This window comes from Humulus lupulus, chromosome 1 (genome assembly GCF_963169125.1).
Source record: "Humulus lupulus chromosome 1, drHumLupu1.1, whole genome shotgun sequence".
NCBI classification, from domain to species: Eukaryota; Viridiplantae; Streptophyta; class Magnoliopsida; order Rosales; family Cannabaceae; genus Humulus; species Humulus lupulus.
Window position 1 is genome coordinate 9,411,922 of NC_084793.1, and position 17,470 is coordinate 9,429,391.

The window sequence follows — 17,470 nt, forward strand, 5'->3', positions numbered from 1 at the left end:
ATATTGAGAAATATGATTCCATCTGCTGAGCAACAAGACCATACTTTTTAAGTTTTTATTTTTTATATTTTCTTCTCTTCTATTGTTTTTTTTTTTTTAAAAAAAACTAGAAATTAATTTGAAACCCAACTAAAAAGATAATGTTTTGAAGAGACATCATGTCGATTCTATCGATCCAAAATGGACTAGCATTCTATTTGTAAAAACAATTAGGGTAGTTTTGGTCCCCTCGAAAGGGACCATCAGTGTAGCCTTTGATGTTTTTTTGCATGTGTATATTATAGTTAGCAGTTATTTTATTAATTTTTATAAAATTTTGAATAATTTATAATGTTGAAATCAGGTTAAAATATTATCTTGTACAAATTTATAAAATATTAGATACACATGTAACATATATAATATTTTGAACTCAATTTTTGACACCTTCACTTATTTAGTATTTCTCAAAATCTAGTAAAATATATCTATAACTACAATATATACATACACACTCATATTAAATTTTTTGGACTATAGCTATTTTGGTATTGAAAACAAAAAGAGTATAATGGAGAATTGCCAAAAATATATATATAGATATATTGTATTTACAACATTACTAAACTAATTTAAAAGTAATAATATTGTAGTATATATAAATATATGAATTTTTTAGGTAGGGACATCACTTTTGCTCTTACCATAGAAACATTTTCTATTTTTGGCACTTGGAGAAATTATAATGTAATGCCCCAAAATCCCTAATGCGGTTTAATGGCTGGATTAGTGTAACGTCTTGGTTACCCCAGAACAGTTAACCAGAAATTTAACTCGCTACCCAAGTCCTTTGGTTAAAAACATGCATCTAAGTGTTATTAACAGGCTAATGTGGAAAACCAATAAAAAAATAAATGATATATTTTATTTAGAACATAAAACTATTCATGGGCCCATAAAAAAAATATTTACAAGTTATTTACAACTCAAAATGGTCATTACTGTTTCAAATTTACAACCCGCCGACCTAAGCGACGAAAATATGGTAAATCCCCTAGTTCCTCTGAGAACTCCTTGGCCGTGGTGGTCAAGCGGCCGCATATGTACACAGCACCACCTAAGCTCTCCACTTAAGGCTGGGTGAGCTTTTCTTTCCCTTTACCTGCACCACATAGCATCCATGAGCCAAAGCCCAGCAAGAAAACACAATATAACATGAATATAATATCAACAATGATCATAATAATCATTCAGGACTTTCAGTCCAAAACAGATGAGTGACAGTCCCAAAAGTCACTAAGGTGGGTTCCGTTCCCTCTAGCCATGTGACGATAGGGTCACCGGGGCTTTACAAATAAGTGAACATTTCACTAGCTTAAACATGTTAGGTGCATGATGACTAGTCACCAACATAACCTAACCTACCTCATGACCATAGAGTCAAACCGTGGGATTCCGCTCCCTAGCCATGTGACAAGCTGTCACCTAGGCCTTAGGCCCTGGCTCTGAGTAACTAGCTTAGACTAGTCAAGCGCTTATAAGTTTCATCGACTTTAGGGTCGGTCCATCATTATTGCTCTAGAGTCATTCAATGTTGATATCGATTAGATCTAATCTTTACTCGGCCCTGTGTTTAGGACGCTTATGCTGTTTCTGACTCTCAGGTCAGTAATATGCGACCAGTGCCGTCCCTGACTAATCAGTACCATACACAACTAAAAAATATCTGCTAGAATTTAAAATGCAATCAATGTTCACATTAATCAACCAACATGCCTCAACAACGATCATGCATGTCATATACACAGAGTGCAGTTTTCTTACCTCTGGTTTAAGTGAGAAATAGAACAAGAACGACTCCTGATAACGATCGACCTTTTGATTCCTTAGCGGTTACCTAATCATAACCAATTATAACCTCCATTAATGAAAATCAACAATGAAAGAGTCTTAACCTAAACCCCACTCTCGGGACCTCGAAACATGCCCACATGGTGAGTAGATTCGATCCCGGGCCTTAAGGATTGAAACCCTGAGCCAAAAACCCTTAAAAACACTGAAAACGGGATTTTGGAGGAACAGAGTAGCGCTACAGCACTGCTCAATAGCGCCCCAGCACTATACTCAGAACCCCAAACTGCCCAACAGAACCCTGTGTAGCGCAATAGCGCCCTCTGGTGGGCGCTGTAGTGCTACACCTAGCCAGAATCTCCCCTGAAATCTCTTCCTTCGACTCCTTCAATTCCAACTCGATTCCAATGCTTCCAAACCTCATTTTTGGTGCCAAATGAACCCGAAAACCATCCTCACATGCCCCAAGCATCACGACCACAAGAGCCCTAGCCAAAACTCCCAACAAAACCAATCATCCAACCTAGAAATCTCAACTGAAAACCAAAGCTAAAACAGAGTAAACCAGGGAATTTAATGGCTAGAAACTTACCTCAAACTCAGATTATGATGCTCTTCAATGGTGGAACACACTTCCAAGCTCTCAAGACTTACTTCCTAAGCCTGAATCCTCAAGTTAGGCTAAAAAATCCAAAGAGAAAATGGAAGAAAGCAGGTACGGGAGAAAGCTTTGATCTATGCTCTGTTTTCTCTTCTTTCTACAGCCTTCAATGGCTTAAATCTATCCTAGGGGTGATAAGACCAAAATACCCCTAGGTCAAATAAGGGTTTCTAAAGGCTCCCAAGGGCAAATTTGACATTTCCCACCTATTTCGTTAATCATAATTAACGCTCTCCAATTCCCGCTATTCTCGATATTCTCAAACATCAATAATTCATATCTCGTTACCCTTTAATTCCCGTCAACGCTCTAATCATTAAAATCACCTCGAGACTCATCCCGAGCCCCGAACTTAAACCTGTTATGACTAAACCGCTACCTAATATTCCAAGATCGTCTCATGCCGAATAGCTCGAACAAATCCACATTATAATGTGGTCTCAATAATATGTCACCAACATGCATACAAATATACAATGACGCCCTCAACGGGCCAAATTACCAAAACAACCCTGTTGTGAAATGTGGACCCACATGCATGCATTTAACATCATATTATAATATAATTCACATAAACATGCATATTATCATTTAATGACATAATTAAACAGTTATGACCCTCCCGACCTTCTAATCTGTAATGCCCCACTACTCTAGACTTTTTGGATCATTAATGAAACTATACATAAAACTTACATTTTTGCGAAAATACCATAATTTATCATAAACTTGTAGAAACAAAGTTTACTTTCATAAAATAAGTAGGATATGGGTACCCATTGTCTTTAAAACAAAAATAACTTAAAAACTAAAAAGAGTTGCATAGAAAATGCGGAAAATACATTTAAAACCATAAAAACATAAACAAAACTACATCCTCGAATCGAATAACGCTCGGCTCCTTGACTCCATTCACCATCGATACACATCCTCTAAGCGTCACGAATCTTACCGCCTCTAAAGCTTATTTTCCTGCACATAAAACAGAAAGGAATGAGCCTAATGCCCAGCAAGGAAAATCTAACACATAGTCATACACATAAATTTCATAATAACGTAAAGACATATCATAACACATAATACACTTATTATAATGGCCATTATTACTTGGGGTCCCATAGACTAAACAAGCATATGCCCATGGAATTAGTGGGGTCCTACTAGCTAAGTAGGTCATATGCCCATAATCCATTTGGGGTCTTGTTAGTCATATGGGTCATATGCCCAAGCCTACAAACATACATACATATATAACATATTCATAACATATCATAACATAACACATAAGATAACATAAACATAAACATATAGATTCTAGCCTATTTTCCTTACCAAAGTTACCGGGATATAATGGACTGAGTTGGGACTTTTGGAACACTCCTAAAACCATATGAGAAAGAGTGAGTCTTATGAAGAAGAAGAAATGAAAATGAATAGGAAGGCTAAACCATTGAAAGTCACACTTACCAAACTTAAGTGCTCAAGAACTTAGATTCCCTAACCAAAATGAAGATTAAGGTTAGAGATTGAGTAGAAGACTGTGAGAAAGAAAATAACATAATATAGAAATGAACTAGAGTTTTGGGTTTACCTCAAAGACTTGAAAGACCAATCTACACCTCAACTGAAATACTATAGATCCTCACTTCCCAAAGTGTTTGATAAGCTTATGATGTTTAAGCTTATGATTTTTCCCAAACCAGGTGTTTACACTCTCACACTCACTTAACACTAGCAGCTTCTGAACTTAGAGCAAAAGGTGAATAATGGCTGGGTACTAGGTCCTATTTATAGAGTTTGGGGATGAAAGTATCTTGATTTTACTTGAATAAAAATAATGGCTTTTTAGGTGAAAATCATTTGAATAATCGTTCAGCAGAGGCTGAAGACTCGTTCTAAAGATGCTGGACTTATGAAGGAGTTTGAATGGCTGAAGGAAAAAGAATTCAAAAGTGTTTGAAAACATGCTGGTGGAGGCGATATATCGCCCCCTATAGGCGATATATCGTCTGGACCACTGTTCCCGAGGCGACCGTGCATCGATTCGTGTTTTCCATATCTACGTGCTGCGATATATCGCCCCCTATAGCTGCGATATATCGGCATACGCTGAATATTTAAACACAAAATTACACAATTTTAGCTAAGTTTGAATGGGGTAAACAGCCTTGACTAAGCCCTCAACGTATTCAAAGCTGCTGACTGACCCTATAACATTCAAACTTTACTCCATATTAAATTTAATCCTCAAAAATACTTAATCCTTAATCACCATTCATAACATGTGCTTAAAATCCTATTGGTTGATATCTAAACCTTATAGTATAATAAATATAATCCTTAATTATCAGTCATATAATCAAACCTTAGGTTATACTTAATATTCTTAAACTATAGATTAAACTTAGAAAATCTATAAGTACTAGTATGAGTGTCCAAATAATTCCCGGTCTGAACCAAAAATCCACAGTTACAAAGATAATGCTATAAATACTATCATACTATTATCTATCTTAGCTAAGTAAAGTTCTTGGACTCTACATAATCCAACCATTAAACCGCATTAGGGATTCTGGGGCATTACAATTAGTTGGCTGGGAGGGCCATAATTGTTTAAATATGCCATTAACTAATAATATGCATGTTTATGTGAATTATATTATAATATGATGTTATATGCATGCATGTGGGTCCACATTTGATTATTATGACATTTTGGTAATTTGGCCTGTTGATGGCATATTTGTGTATTTTGGTGCATATTGTGAATTATGGATGAGATCCCATTATTATGGAGATATATTCGAGCTATTCGGCATGAGACGATCTTATATTTCAAATTAGCAGTTTTGTCATAACGGGGTCTTTTATTGGGGTATTGGATAATGGGAATGTTTATTTGATGATAAATTGGGAGTTATTGAGATCAGGAGGAAATTCTGGAGGTTTTGACTATAATGTCCTCGGGGGTGTTTTTGGGACCCCGAGCACTAGATTTTATTTGATGTTACTTAAGCTTGAAGTAGCTTGTCAGATAGAATCGTACGTTAGAAAAACAGTTTCTCTCTTCCCGTTAGTTCATTTTACCGTTCGAGGCAATTTCGAAGAAATCTTGAGTTCTAGGAGTCGGAATCAAGCGAAGATCGAGGCGTAGCGATCCTAGGAAAGATTAGAAGCTTCTTGACCGAAGGATTTGACAAGAAACAACCCAATCAAAGGTAATCTAAGTTTTGAGTTTTTAGAGTTTCTAAGCTTTGAATTGGATTTTGTGAATCGTTGAGTTTTTGGTTCATTTGAGCCTCGGGATTCGATGGTTTTGAATCATTGGGAAGTTTGGGAACTTTGAATTTTGGATTTGGAAGTGTTTAGGTATGTTTTTGGAGGGTTTGGGATGAAGGATATCGAGTTTGTGGCTATTTCTGGGTTGGGGGCCACGGCCCTGTTCTTGGGCGTCGCGGCCCAAGATCGAAGAAGCAGCTAGGGAGGTTTTGGCCTTGCTGGGCGCAGCGGCCTTGTGTATGGGGCACCACGACTCTTGCTTCTGTTGTGGCTGGGGGCTGTGGCTCAGGGTGCTAGGGTCGCGGCTCTTGGGTGGTTTTGAGCCCGTTTGAGTGTTTTGGCCTCGGGAACTTGGTTTTAGGCTTCGGGATTGTTCCTACTACCCGGATTAGTGGGGATTGATGTCCCGGAGGCTAGATCTTGGTTTGGGAAACTTTGTTATTCATTTTATTGATGGTGTCCCATATTTGCTTATGACTAGGTGACTGCTAAAGGGCTAAAAGTCATATCGTTCTCAAGGGTCGTTCTTTTATTCGTTCTCGCTCGAATCAGAGGTAAGAGAACTGTACCCCATATGTGACATGCATGGTTATTCAGGAGGCATGTTGAATGTTTAAATGTGGACATGGATTGATTATTGAATGCTTATCAAATCTTGCTCACTTATGCATGGCACTGACTAATTAGTCAGAATTGGCAAATGTGTCAGTATCAACTGTGAAGCTGTGACTCATTAGTCAAGTTCGGCAATGGCACTGGTCACTGGTCACACAGTGCTGACTCATAAGTCAGGAACATCCTTAGCGTATTCAACGCAAGCCAACAAAGATTAGATCTAATCGACATTTGCATTAAATGACTCAGAAGAGCATTAATGCCGGACCGACCTCAAGTTTGATGAAAACTAAAAGCGCTTGTGTGACTTACCCATCAGTCACTCATCTGTTTAAGCTAGTGAATACCCTTCAGTCACTCATTTGTTTAAGATAGTGACTTACCCATCAGTCACTCATCTGTTTAAGCTAGTGACTACCCATCAGTCACTCATTTGTTTAAGCTAGTAACTTACCCAGCAGTCACTCATCTGTTTAAGCTAGTGACTTACCCAGCAGTAACTCATCTGTTTAAGCTAGTGACTTACCCAGTAGTCACTCATCTATTAAAGCTAGTGCCTTGCTTGTCTGTCACTCATTATGGTTTACCAGAACCTCAAGTGTTGAATCACTCATTTGATTAGAGCTATAAGCTCATTCATGGTTATTGTAAACACAAAGTTTCATTCACTCATCTGTTTAGAGCTATAAGCTCTGTGTGGTTATAATAATAATAATTTGATAATATTTATATGCATTACTGTGTTTTCTTGCTGGGCTTTGGCTCATGGGTGCTATGTGGTGCAGGTAAAGGAAAAGAAAAGTTCACCCAGCCTTGAGTGGAGAGCTTAGGTGGTGATGTGTACGTTAGCGGCCGCTTGACCACCACGGCCAAGGATTTCTCAAAGGAACTAGGGGGTTTACCCTACTTTTGCCTCTTAGGTCGGCGGGTTTGTAAATTTGAAATAGTAATGACCATTCTGAGTTGTAAATAACTTGTAAATTTTTTTGATGGGCCCGTGAACAGTTTTATGCGTTAAATAAAATATATCATTTCCTTTTCATTGGTTTTTCTACCTTAGCCTGTTAATAATACCTAGAAGCACGTTTTTAACCAAAGAACTCGGGTAGCGAGTTAAATTTCCAGTTCACCGTAACTGTTTTGGGGTAACCAGGGCGTTACATATAACCTCTTTTTTTTGCATGATGGTGTACATTATAGTTATAATAGGCATCCCACCAATTTTTCAAGAAATTCTGAATAACTTATTGTTTACTGAGTTTTTCGAAAGCTAGCATTATGAGAGACACAAGAGCTAAGAAGAAAGGACTTAAGATATGCAAGCAAGGTTTTTACGTGGTTGTGGGGTTAATGGGCCTTAGTCAACGAGTCTGTTGTATTAGAGTTTAGAGAACTTTTGACAATGGAGTTTTCTGCAAGTTTGAGCAAAGTAATTGCTTACAAGAGAAAAATCTGGGATCCCCGCTACAATGCAAAACTGGTCCTATTTATAGGCAGTTTAGGTGCGATTAGCTTGGGTCGGACTAATCCGGGCCCAATAGGGATGTAATCATAGTTTGCTTGCTAATGGAGGCTTAATACAAAGGATGTTGCTATATAATACATATTAAATAGGGCCCATTGGGCCGACTTGGGTGTGACCAAGCCGTACAACTGTCAATAGTACATAACCTCAGACTGGTCCGCGTGAGCTTCTAAGGGGATCCTGGGTACAAGATCTGTCTGGGTAGTGACAGTACTGTTTCCTAGTAGCAGCATACATTCCGTATGTATCCTCTTCTACAGGTTAGTTGAGGAGACCAACTTCCATGTTTCTTGGGAATACGTCAGCGTCAGGGGAGATCAATCTTGCGCCATCCGGACGTCTGGTCTGGGTTCTTTTACTAATGTCCGGTTCATTTACTGGGATCCTGGTTTGTTCACCAGGGCTCGGGTTCATTCTTGACAAGGTTGTATTCCCAGACTCATGAGCCTGCCATCCCCATTGATATCCCAGAGGGTACGGATAGGTTGGGACCGAGAAGATGAGTTGGGCTTGCATCTTGGTCCCGATTCCCTTGTTATGGTCGCGCCTATCAGACGTTGTTGGGCGTACTGATGATTGGGCCTTTAGAACTTTCTACTTCCTTGTTCATCGGGCTCAAGATGGGCCCGAATCTCTTTAAAGGAGCTCGTATGCCCATTGCGCATGCCACATGTTCAAGGGGAAAACAGGGATAACATTTACCCCCCAATTCTTCATCCGTGTTTACATGGTGGAGACTTGCCTCATTTTCTCGGATCAAATCCAAATATCCCGGTTTGTTTCCTAGAAGACAGGTTCATTTACTTGGGGGCCACTCGGGCGATTTTGCATGGTAGAGACTTGCCCCATTCTCCCGGACCAAATCCAAATATCCCGGTTTGTTTCCTAAGAGACGGGTACATTTACTTGGTGGCCACCTGGGTGATCCCTGTCCTTTCGAATTCACCACGTTTTATACACGTGTCTTCCAGTCATTGGTGCATCTATACCATTTGCACCTTACGGATCTGGAAAGAATATTTTGATTGTCACAGTGACCGATGGGTGTCAGCGTAATCTCTGAGGCGTCCCGTCTGCACGAGCGAAGTTGAAGGGTACTCGAGTGGGCTGTTTTATGCCTCTACATCGTCTGGGACCGTTAGATCAGGTAGGTGTGGATTGTGGGTTGGCGAGTCCACAATCTAGTGCTTGATTGGGCTAATTAAAGCCTCTACGTTATCCAGGACCGTTGGATGGGGATAGTCTTGAGATCCCCATTCTGAACCGTTGGATCAAAGAGTGGATTTTTGCCCTATAAATACCTCGACAGTCTCATTTCCAACTTTGCACATTCTACACATTTAGAGCAAAACAAGAGCTTTTTATGTCCCAATTTGCCGACGAACTTTTTCGACGATTAGTTCATCTCCGCACCTGTTTATTTTCGACCCAACCTCTTTCCGTTCAATCATCAGATGGTTTGGTCCTAGTTCAACCAGTAGACGACCTGTTGCACCACCTTCTCCAATTTAAGGCCGAGATTCTGCCGAACCTGTCGCCGGAGACTCTACTACTTTCGAACCCAACACTTCTCAGTAAGTTTTCTGGTCATTTTTCTCTTTGTTTATTCTTTTTTATTACAGCATTACTTTCGTGACCATGAAACTGTTAGGGTCGTGACCACCATGTAGGGTGGTTCTAGGTAGGATGGTGTAGGTTTGAATTATAGATTTCCTAGGTGATAATTCTTGTCTAGTTGTCTTGGATCACGTCGGACGTTACAAGATTGATTTGGGAGATTTAGAAAAAACCTCTTATTTTTAGTTCCCGACCAAGGTTCTTGGGATCTTTATTGATCCCAGATCTGAGTCCAGAGGGGACTTCTCCGAGCAGTTTTAGGAGAACCCTCGTACCTTAACCAATTTTTTGGGTTTTGGTGCTAGTGCTTGGCTTTTGTTTCCTTTGCTACTCCCTAGTCCCTGATCACGAGTCGCGGTGTCACCCTTCATTCGAAGGACTTCGTTCAATCGGGCCCCATAGTCTTGGAAGTGCACAAGCTTCCCACGGGCAATACATGGGAGATGGACGGGGAGAGGAACGAGTTCTAGAACTACCGAATGTTGTGGGCTAAAATTAATTAGGCCCACAATTTAAAAGGATAACAATGTGCAAAACCCTAGGATTAAAACCCCTACGGCTAGCGGCACAAGGAGGCTCGGGTGGGACAAGAGGCATGGAAAGATGCGCGCAGCTAGGGCATGCGGCTTCAAGTAGCGGGCGCATGGGAGTGGGACATGCGCGGCTAGAGAGGCACAGAGGCACGCGGTGCGCACAGCGCAGGGGCGCGCGCATGGAAGCCTTAGGCCATGGGGCCGTACGACAGCCTTGGGCTCGGGCTTCCGGGCACGGAACTCGGGGCTCAGGCCTTACAGAATTATTTTCAAATAATTTAATGCAGAAAATAAAATTAAAAAAAATTCCTATGCCCCAAAATGGCTTACATTTTTCATCTAGAAATTTAAGAACAATTCATAAACCCAAAACACCATATAATTAACGACCCTTAAGAATAAACTTTAATCATACATACATCCATTCATTCACACATATTACAATAACATAAGAATGCATATTATGCTCACACAGTAATTAATGTATGCAGAGATTAATGACCGCTTTGGTACCAATTGTTAGGAACGAGTTTCCTAATACGCAGCGGAATGGTGGTGGGTTGACCCAATGTACAACAAAATTTTTGTAACATGTTTAAACTACTTTTAAATATACAAAACCATTAATATACATACATTAATCATAAGCAAGAATAAAGAACATACCTCTTGATTCCTATCAAGTGTCCTTGCTATCTATTCGTCAAATGAACGAACTTCCAATCCAAGCTGCTCACAGGTACTCACACCAAGATTTTTCCACGACGTTTTCTACACCTCAAGAAGTGTGTGGACACTTAGATAATAAAGGATGGTATATTTTTTATTCAAGTTGATGTACTCAACACATGAGATCAAGAGAATATGCCTGAGATTGGTTCTGTATCTTTTTCAGGGAGAGATAGAAAAGTATCGTTCTTTTCTTTAGAGAGAATAATTCAGTATCTTTTATTTTTTGATAAGTCTAACTTAAATATAAAATATTTAAATTTAAAAAATAAATATGTAAACAATTTATCTTTTAATTAATTAATTATCTTATTAATGAAAATATCAAAAACTAACTTTTGAATTTTCCATTAATTAATTAATTAAATATATAAAAGTGAAAAATATATCCCTGAAATATATATGACTCATGCCATACATAGTTATGTGTCGTGCAACACCCTATAAATTTGGGATATTTTATTTTTCTACAATTATTTAATTATTTATTCAAACTACCTTATAGAATAAAATCCAACAACTTGATAATTAATTCAAATTTGAATTTAATATATTTTTAACTAATTATCAAATATAATTAATTATTTGAATAAATATCAATCTTTTAAATTCAAATCTAATTTGAACTTATCAGATTATTATCTCTCACTCAAATAAAGATATTTAATTAATTCTACCAATTAATTAAAACCAATTTTAATTAATACTAATTTTGAAAATTAAATATTAATTTTATTATAATTTCAAAAATTATAATAATTTAATTATTTATATAATTTTGAAAATTACATAATAATTAATTTTGTTAATTACAACTAATTTGTAATTAATTAATTAATTACTATTATCACATAATTGCATATATGGCCCGAAGAACAAATTTCTATTTAAATATGTCTTTTCACCATTTTACCATTTATATCAACTCTTGTCTTGAATAGTGTTGATAGAGCCGCTGTAGGGACCTACGGACCTATAATTCCAAGCTCTAATAAATTTGAGATTATTAATTAAACTCTTTAATTAAATCATCTTAATTTATTAATCTCATGATTACTCTACTATCAATATGAGATTGCACTCTTGTAATTATAGACATTTCATTTATTGAGTACTTTATAATAATAAAACTTCCATTGATATAATCATTACATACAAATTAACCCTCTAATAATGGTTCATAATCAACCGGGAATAAAATTACCTTTTACCCTTTTAATTATATCTTATTTCCTTAAGCACCATTGACTTTACTAGTGAAGGTTAATTCATAACTAAATTATGAATTTGAGCTCAATATCCTTTCAGTCCCAAAGTTCAACCCTTAAGAGAACCATTATTCAATCTCTTATGAGAATGTATAGATTCCATATCTGTATACATTAATGAGTTCCCAAAACAAAAGTTTCTAGCCTGATCATTCTAACAAACCCTAACAAGTGAATCAAAGAACTCATATAACATAAACAGGAGTTCATAGTGACTTCAGGATTAAGATCTATTTGTATATGATCATCAGTTGATATATTTAATTAATACTTTGAAACAGTATTTAACTAAGTATTAATAAACATATCTGGTCCAGTTTTCTATATTCTCTAATATATAAAGCACTTCCTCTAAAGTGTCCTACTACACTAGTAATCCAGATCTATATCACATGTATTTACAATACTAGTGGATCGTACTTGCAGTAATTAATCTAAAGATTCCATAACTTTATTTTACTGCGAACTTTTCAAGTTCATTTATCTCAAACACAATCCTCCCGTACCAATACGTGGTTGAGATCACATATATGAGCTTAGGAATTTTTTTGATATTTACTTAATATTATCACATAATAATATAGTCCATAAAATATATGCAATACAAATACAATTTATTTATTTATTTTTTAAAACAAGGTCTACTACATATGCTTTCAGGGCACAATTCTCAACACTTACAGTACGGTAACTTTTTGGACATGGACGACATGGGGGACATGATTCACTCTTTCACCTTAGGGGAATTGAATCAGGCCAGTTCTTCAGATAAGGGTTCATCCTGGAGAACTTTAGACCTTAATATTTCCTTTATTTTTTTTGTCCCCATTTGTATATCTTCCTAATGAGTTTCTGTCTATTTCACGTGATCCAGAAATGTCTAACCCCATGGCCTAGATGAAGGAAATGATCGAGTCCAGGGCGGTCGCAGCCAAGGTGCCAGCGAAGAGGGCTGCCAAGGGCCAGGCCAAGAAAAAAGTGATCGAGCTGATCTTTGGGGTTTCGAGGTCAGTCCTGGAAGTTTCAGAGAGGGCTCCGGCGGTGAGTTCTCCCATGGTGACGCGTATTGAAATTAATCCCGCCCCAACCTTCTCCTCTCCCAGTTATCAACTTGGAGCAGGAACCCTTTGAAGGTGGAAGGGAGACGGACTCGATCGTTGGCGAGTCCACGAAGTGGGCCAAGAAGGCCAAGACCAAGGAACTTGCGTTGGCTGAGGAGCACTCCTCTGAGGAAAGCCTCATTATTACACAGAAGGTCTCGGAGGCTCCAGGGTTTCCTGTTAACCCAACCCTTCCCGAGGAAGGGGACTTGGTCCTCTAGGAGGAGAGGGCGAAAATGGTGTCCCAAGCTTGGGAAGATAGTCGGGACAAACGAGATGAGGTGTACTGGGCCTTCAGTGTCCGCCGGAAGGTGTATTTTGCTGAGCATCCAGAGGCCTTCAACGCTCCCCAACAGATCATGGACCGACTCGTAGCTGAGACTGGGTTCTGGCCTAAGTTAGGGCAGGATACGGCTCCGCTAGCTGCAGACTTGTTGGCTTAGGTGGGAACGACTATTTCCACCCTTCAGCTAGGTCAGTATGCTACCTTGGCCAGTCAGGATGCCCCATTCATCACCATGCCACCGTGGTAAGTCACAAACCCGCATAATCTTTCATTTTACCATACTTAGTGCTAGTATACCTTCTAACTTTAGTTTGTTCCAGGATGCCTTGTTGGCCCATAGGAACGCAGCTCTGGTGGTAGAGATGGCGATGAAGCTGGAGTCGGCCCAGATGGAGCTAAAGGGGGTCGTGAACTAGCAGGAAGCCGCTAAAGAGGCCTTAGCCAGGGAAGCTTCTCGGATCTAGGCTGACCGCGATGAGGCTGCCTGGATTCAAGCCCAACACGAGGAAGCTTTGTCTAGGAAGGACTCTGACCATAAGAAGTTGGTGGACAACCTGGAGGCGGAGCTGCTTCGTTTTCGGGGCTCAGAGGCATCGATTATGGCCCTTCTAGAGGTAGTTGAGGCCCAAATTTTCCAGGAGCAGGAGAAGGTGGCAAACCTTGAGTCCCAGAACCAGGCCCTGGATGGAATGGTTCAGTTGGAGATAAAGCGGAGGGAGGAGGCTTGCAAAGCGAAGGAGCAGGTTGATGCGTTGCTGGAGGCCACTTTTGACGAGGCCATTTACATGGCCTGGCTCCAGGACAAGGAAATGAATCTTCTCGTCTATCCAGACCTGGCTGCAAAGAGGGTTGAATTTGAGGCCAATGAGAAAGCTGATGCAGTGCTTCTGGCCGGGGGCGAACAAGATGAGAATATTCCGGATGTCCCGGATCAGGATGAAGCCTAAGCCTGGGCCTTTGTATTGTGATTAGGGCTTATTTCCTTTTTCTTTGTGCTTGTATTAATTTTATGGACGCGGATGCGTCCGAGAAATTTTTTATCGTTTGTATTTTTATATTGATTTTATCTTATGCACTATGATTTCCATTTTACATTCGTTTGTTTTTCCTCAAAATTCTTTAAGTGTTTTATCACTTTGCATGAATCTGGGTTGAATGTTGGGTCCTGGTTCCAATAGCCAGGACCACTAGGGAAATGTCGTAGTAGATATTTAGACTTTAGTTCGTCCCGAGACCCTTGTTCGAGTCTCGACAGCCTGGATTGTTTTTGTAATGCTCCGAATTCTCCGATGTGGTTTAATGGCGGGATTAGTAGGCCGGGAGGGCCATATCTGTTTAATTAATCCATTAAATGATATTATGCATGTATATGTGAATTATATTATAATATGATGTTAAATGCATGCATGTGGGTCCACATTTTAATTACAGGGGTGTGATGATAATTTGGTCCGTTGAGGGTATAATTGTATATTTTTATGCATGTCGGTGATATATGTTGAGACCACATTATAATGTGGGTTTGTTCGAGCTATTCGGCATGAGATGATCTTGGAATATTGATTAGCGGTCTAGTCACAACATGTATAAGTGTAGGGCTCGGGTTGAGTTCCAAGGTGATGTTAATGATTAGAGTGTTACCGGGAATTAAAGGGTAACGGGATGTGAATCATTGGTGTTTGCGATTATCGAGAATAGCGGGAATTGGAGAGCGTTAATTATAATTAACGAGATAGGAGGAAAATACCAATTTTTCCCTTTGGAGCCTTTAGAAAATTTAAATTGACCTAGGGGTAAAATGGACATTTCACCCCTAGGATAGATATCACCATTGGTGGCTGAAGAAGAGAGCAAAAATAGAGCACGTTTAAGAGTTTCTCCCGTACCTTATTTTCTTCACCTTTCTCTGTGATTTTGAACCAATCTTGAGGATTCAAGCTTGGGAAGCAATCCTTGGGAGTTTAGGAGTGTGTTCCTCCATTGAAGAGCGTCATAAGTTGAGCTTTGGGTAAGTTTCTAACCATAGAATTCTCTGGTTTGCCCTGTTTTGGTTTTGTTTTGCAGCTGAGAATTCTAGGGTGACTGCTTGGTTTTGTTGAGAGTTTTGGCTAGGGTTCCTATGCCTGTGATGTTTGGGGTGTGTTAGGATGGTTTTTGGGTTCATTTGGAATCAAGAATGGGATTTGGAAGCTTGGGAATCAGGTAGGAATCGAAGGAGATGAAGAAGGTCGGTTCAGGGGAGTTTTGGTCTGGAGGTAGCGCTATAGCGCCCACCTTAGGGCGCTATAGCGCTCCTCAGGAGGTAGATGGGCATGTTGGTGGTTCTGAGTATAGCGCTAGGGCACTAGGGGTTCAGCGCTGTAGCGCTACCCTGTTCCTCCAAAGTCCCGTTTTGAGTGTTTTTAAGGGTTTTTGACTTGGGGTTTCAATCCTTAAGGCTCGGGATCGAATCTACTCACCGTGTGAGCATGTTTCGAGGTCCCGAGAGTGGTGCTTAGGTTAAGACCCTATTATTGTGGATTCTCATTAATGGAGGTTATAATTGGTTGTGATTAGGTAACTGCTAAGGAACTAAAAGATCGATAGTTCTCAGGGGTCGTCCTTATTATACTTCTCGCTCGAACCTGAGGTAAGAAAACTGCACCCTGTGTATATATGACATGCGTGATTATCATTGAGGCATGTTGATTGATAAATGTGGACATGGATTTCCTATTGAATGCTAGCGAATGTTGAATACTTGTATATGTACTGACTAGTCAAGGACACTGACCTAAAGAGTTACAAATGGCATAGCATCATGAACGTCGAGCCAAATGAAGATTAGATCTAATCGATATTAGCATTGAGTGGCTCTAAGGCATTAATGCTGGACCGACCCTAAGGTCGATGAACTTATAAGCGCTTGGCTAGTCTAAGACTAGTTATTCAGAGCCAGGGCATATGGCCCCGGTAACTGTTTGTCACATGGCTAGGGAACGCTGTTCCAGGGTTATGACCTTAAGTCATGAGGAAGGTTATGTTGGTGACTATTCACCATACACCTATCCGGTTCAAACTTATGAAAGGTTCACTTATCAGTTAGCCCAAGTGACCCTATTGTCACATGGCTAGAGGGGGGGCTGTACCCACTTTTGTGACTTTTGCGACTGTCACTTATTTGTTTGGACTGATGGTCCTGAATGATTATTACGATCATTGTTGATATTATATCATGATTTATTGTGTTGCCTTGCTGGGCCTTGGCTCATGGGTGCTATGTGGTGCAGGTAAAGGAAAAGAAAAGCTCACCCAGCCTTGAGTGGAGAGCTTAGGTGGTGATGTGTACATATGCGGCCGCTTGACCACCACGGCCAAGGCGTTCTCAGAGGAACTAGGGGGTTCACCCTATTTTTGTCGCTTAGGTCGGCGGGATTGTAAATTTGAACAGTAATGACCATTTTGTACTGAGAACAACTTGTAATGTTTTGATTAGCTCTACAGAGTAGTTTGTAATGAAAAATATCCATTCCTTTTTATTAGTTTTCCACCTTAACCTATTAATCACACTTAGAGCTCATTTTAACCAAAGGACTCGGGTAGCGGGTCAAATTTCCAGTTCACCGTTCACCGTAACTGTTCTGGGGTAACCAGGGCGTTACAGTTTTGGACTTATCAATATAACTTAATTGATTTACCCCGACTTTATAGTTCAGGCTCCAACCTCCTAGATCATCAGAGATTTCTTTTAGATATGACTTAATTAGTTAACTCATTTTAATCTTGATGTCCACGTTCGGGTGGCTTGGGTCGTTAAGGAGTTAATAATTGTAGTCTGGTTTATCTATCCTGACTCTGGTGTTCAGGTTCCAACGATCTGGACCATCAGAGATTAGTTGATTATCTTAATTCGAACCTGAGGTTCAGGTTCCAATGACCTGGGTCGTTTATAGGATTGTGCTTAAACAACTTACACCTAAGATTCACATTCTAAGGGTTCTGGGCCATTATGAAGAAAAAATGAATAGGGAATTGGCTACCCAAGACC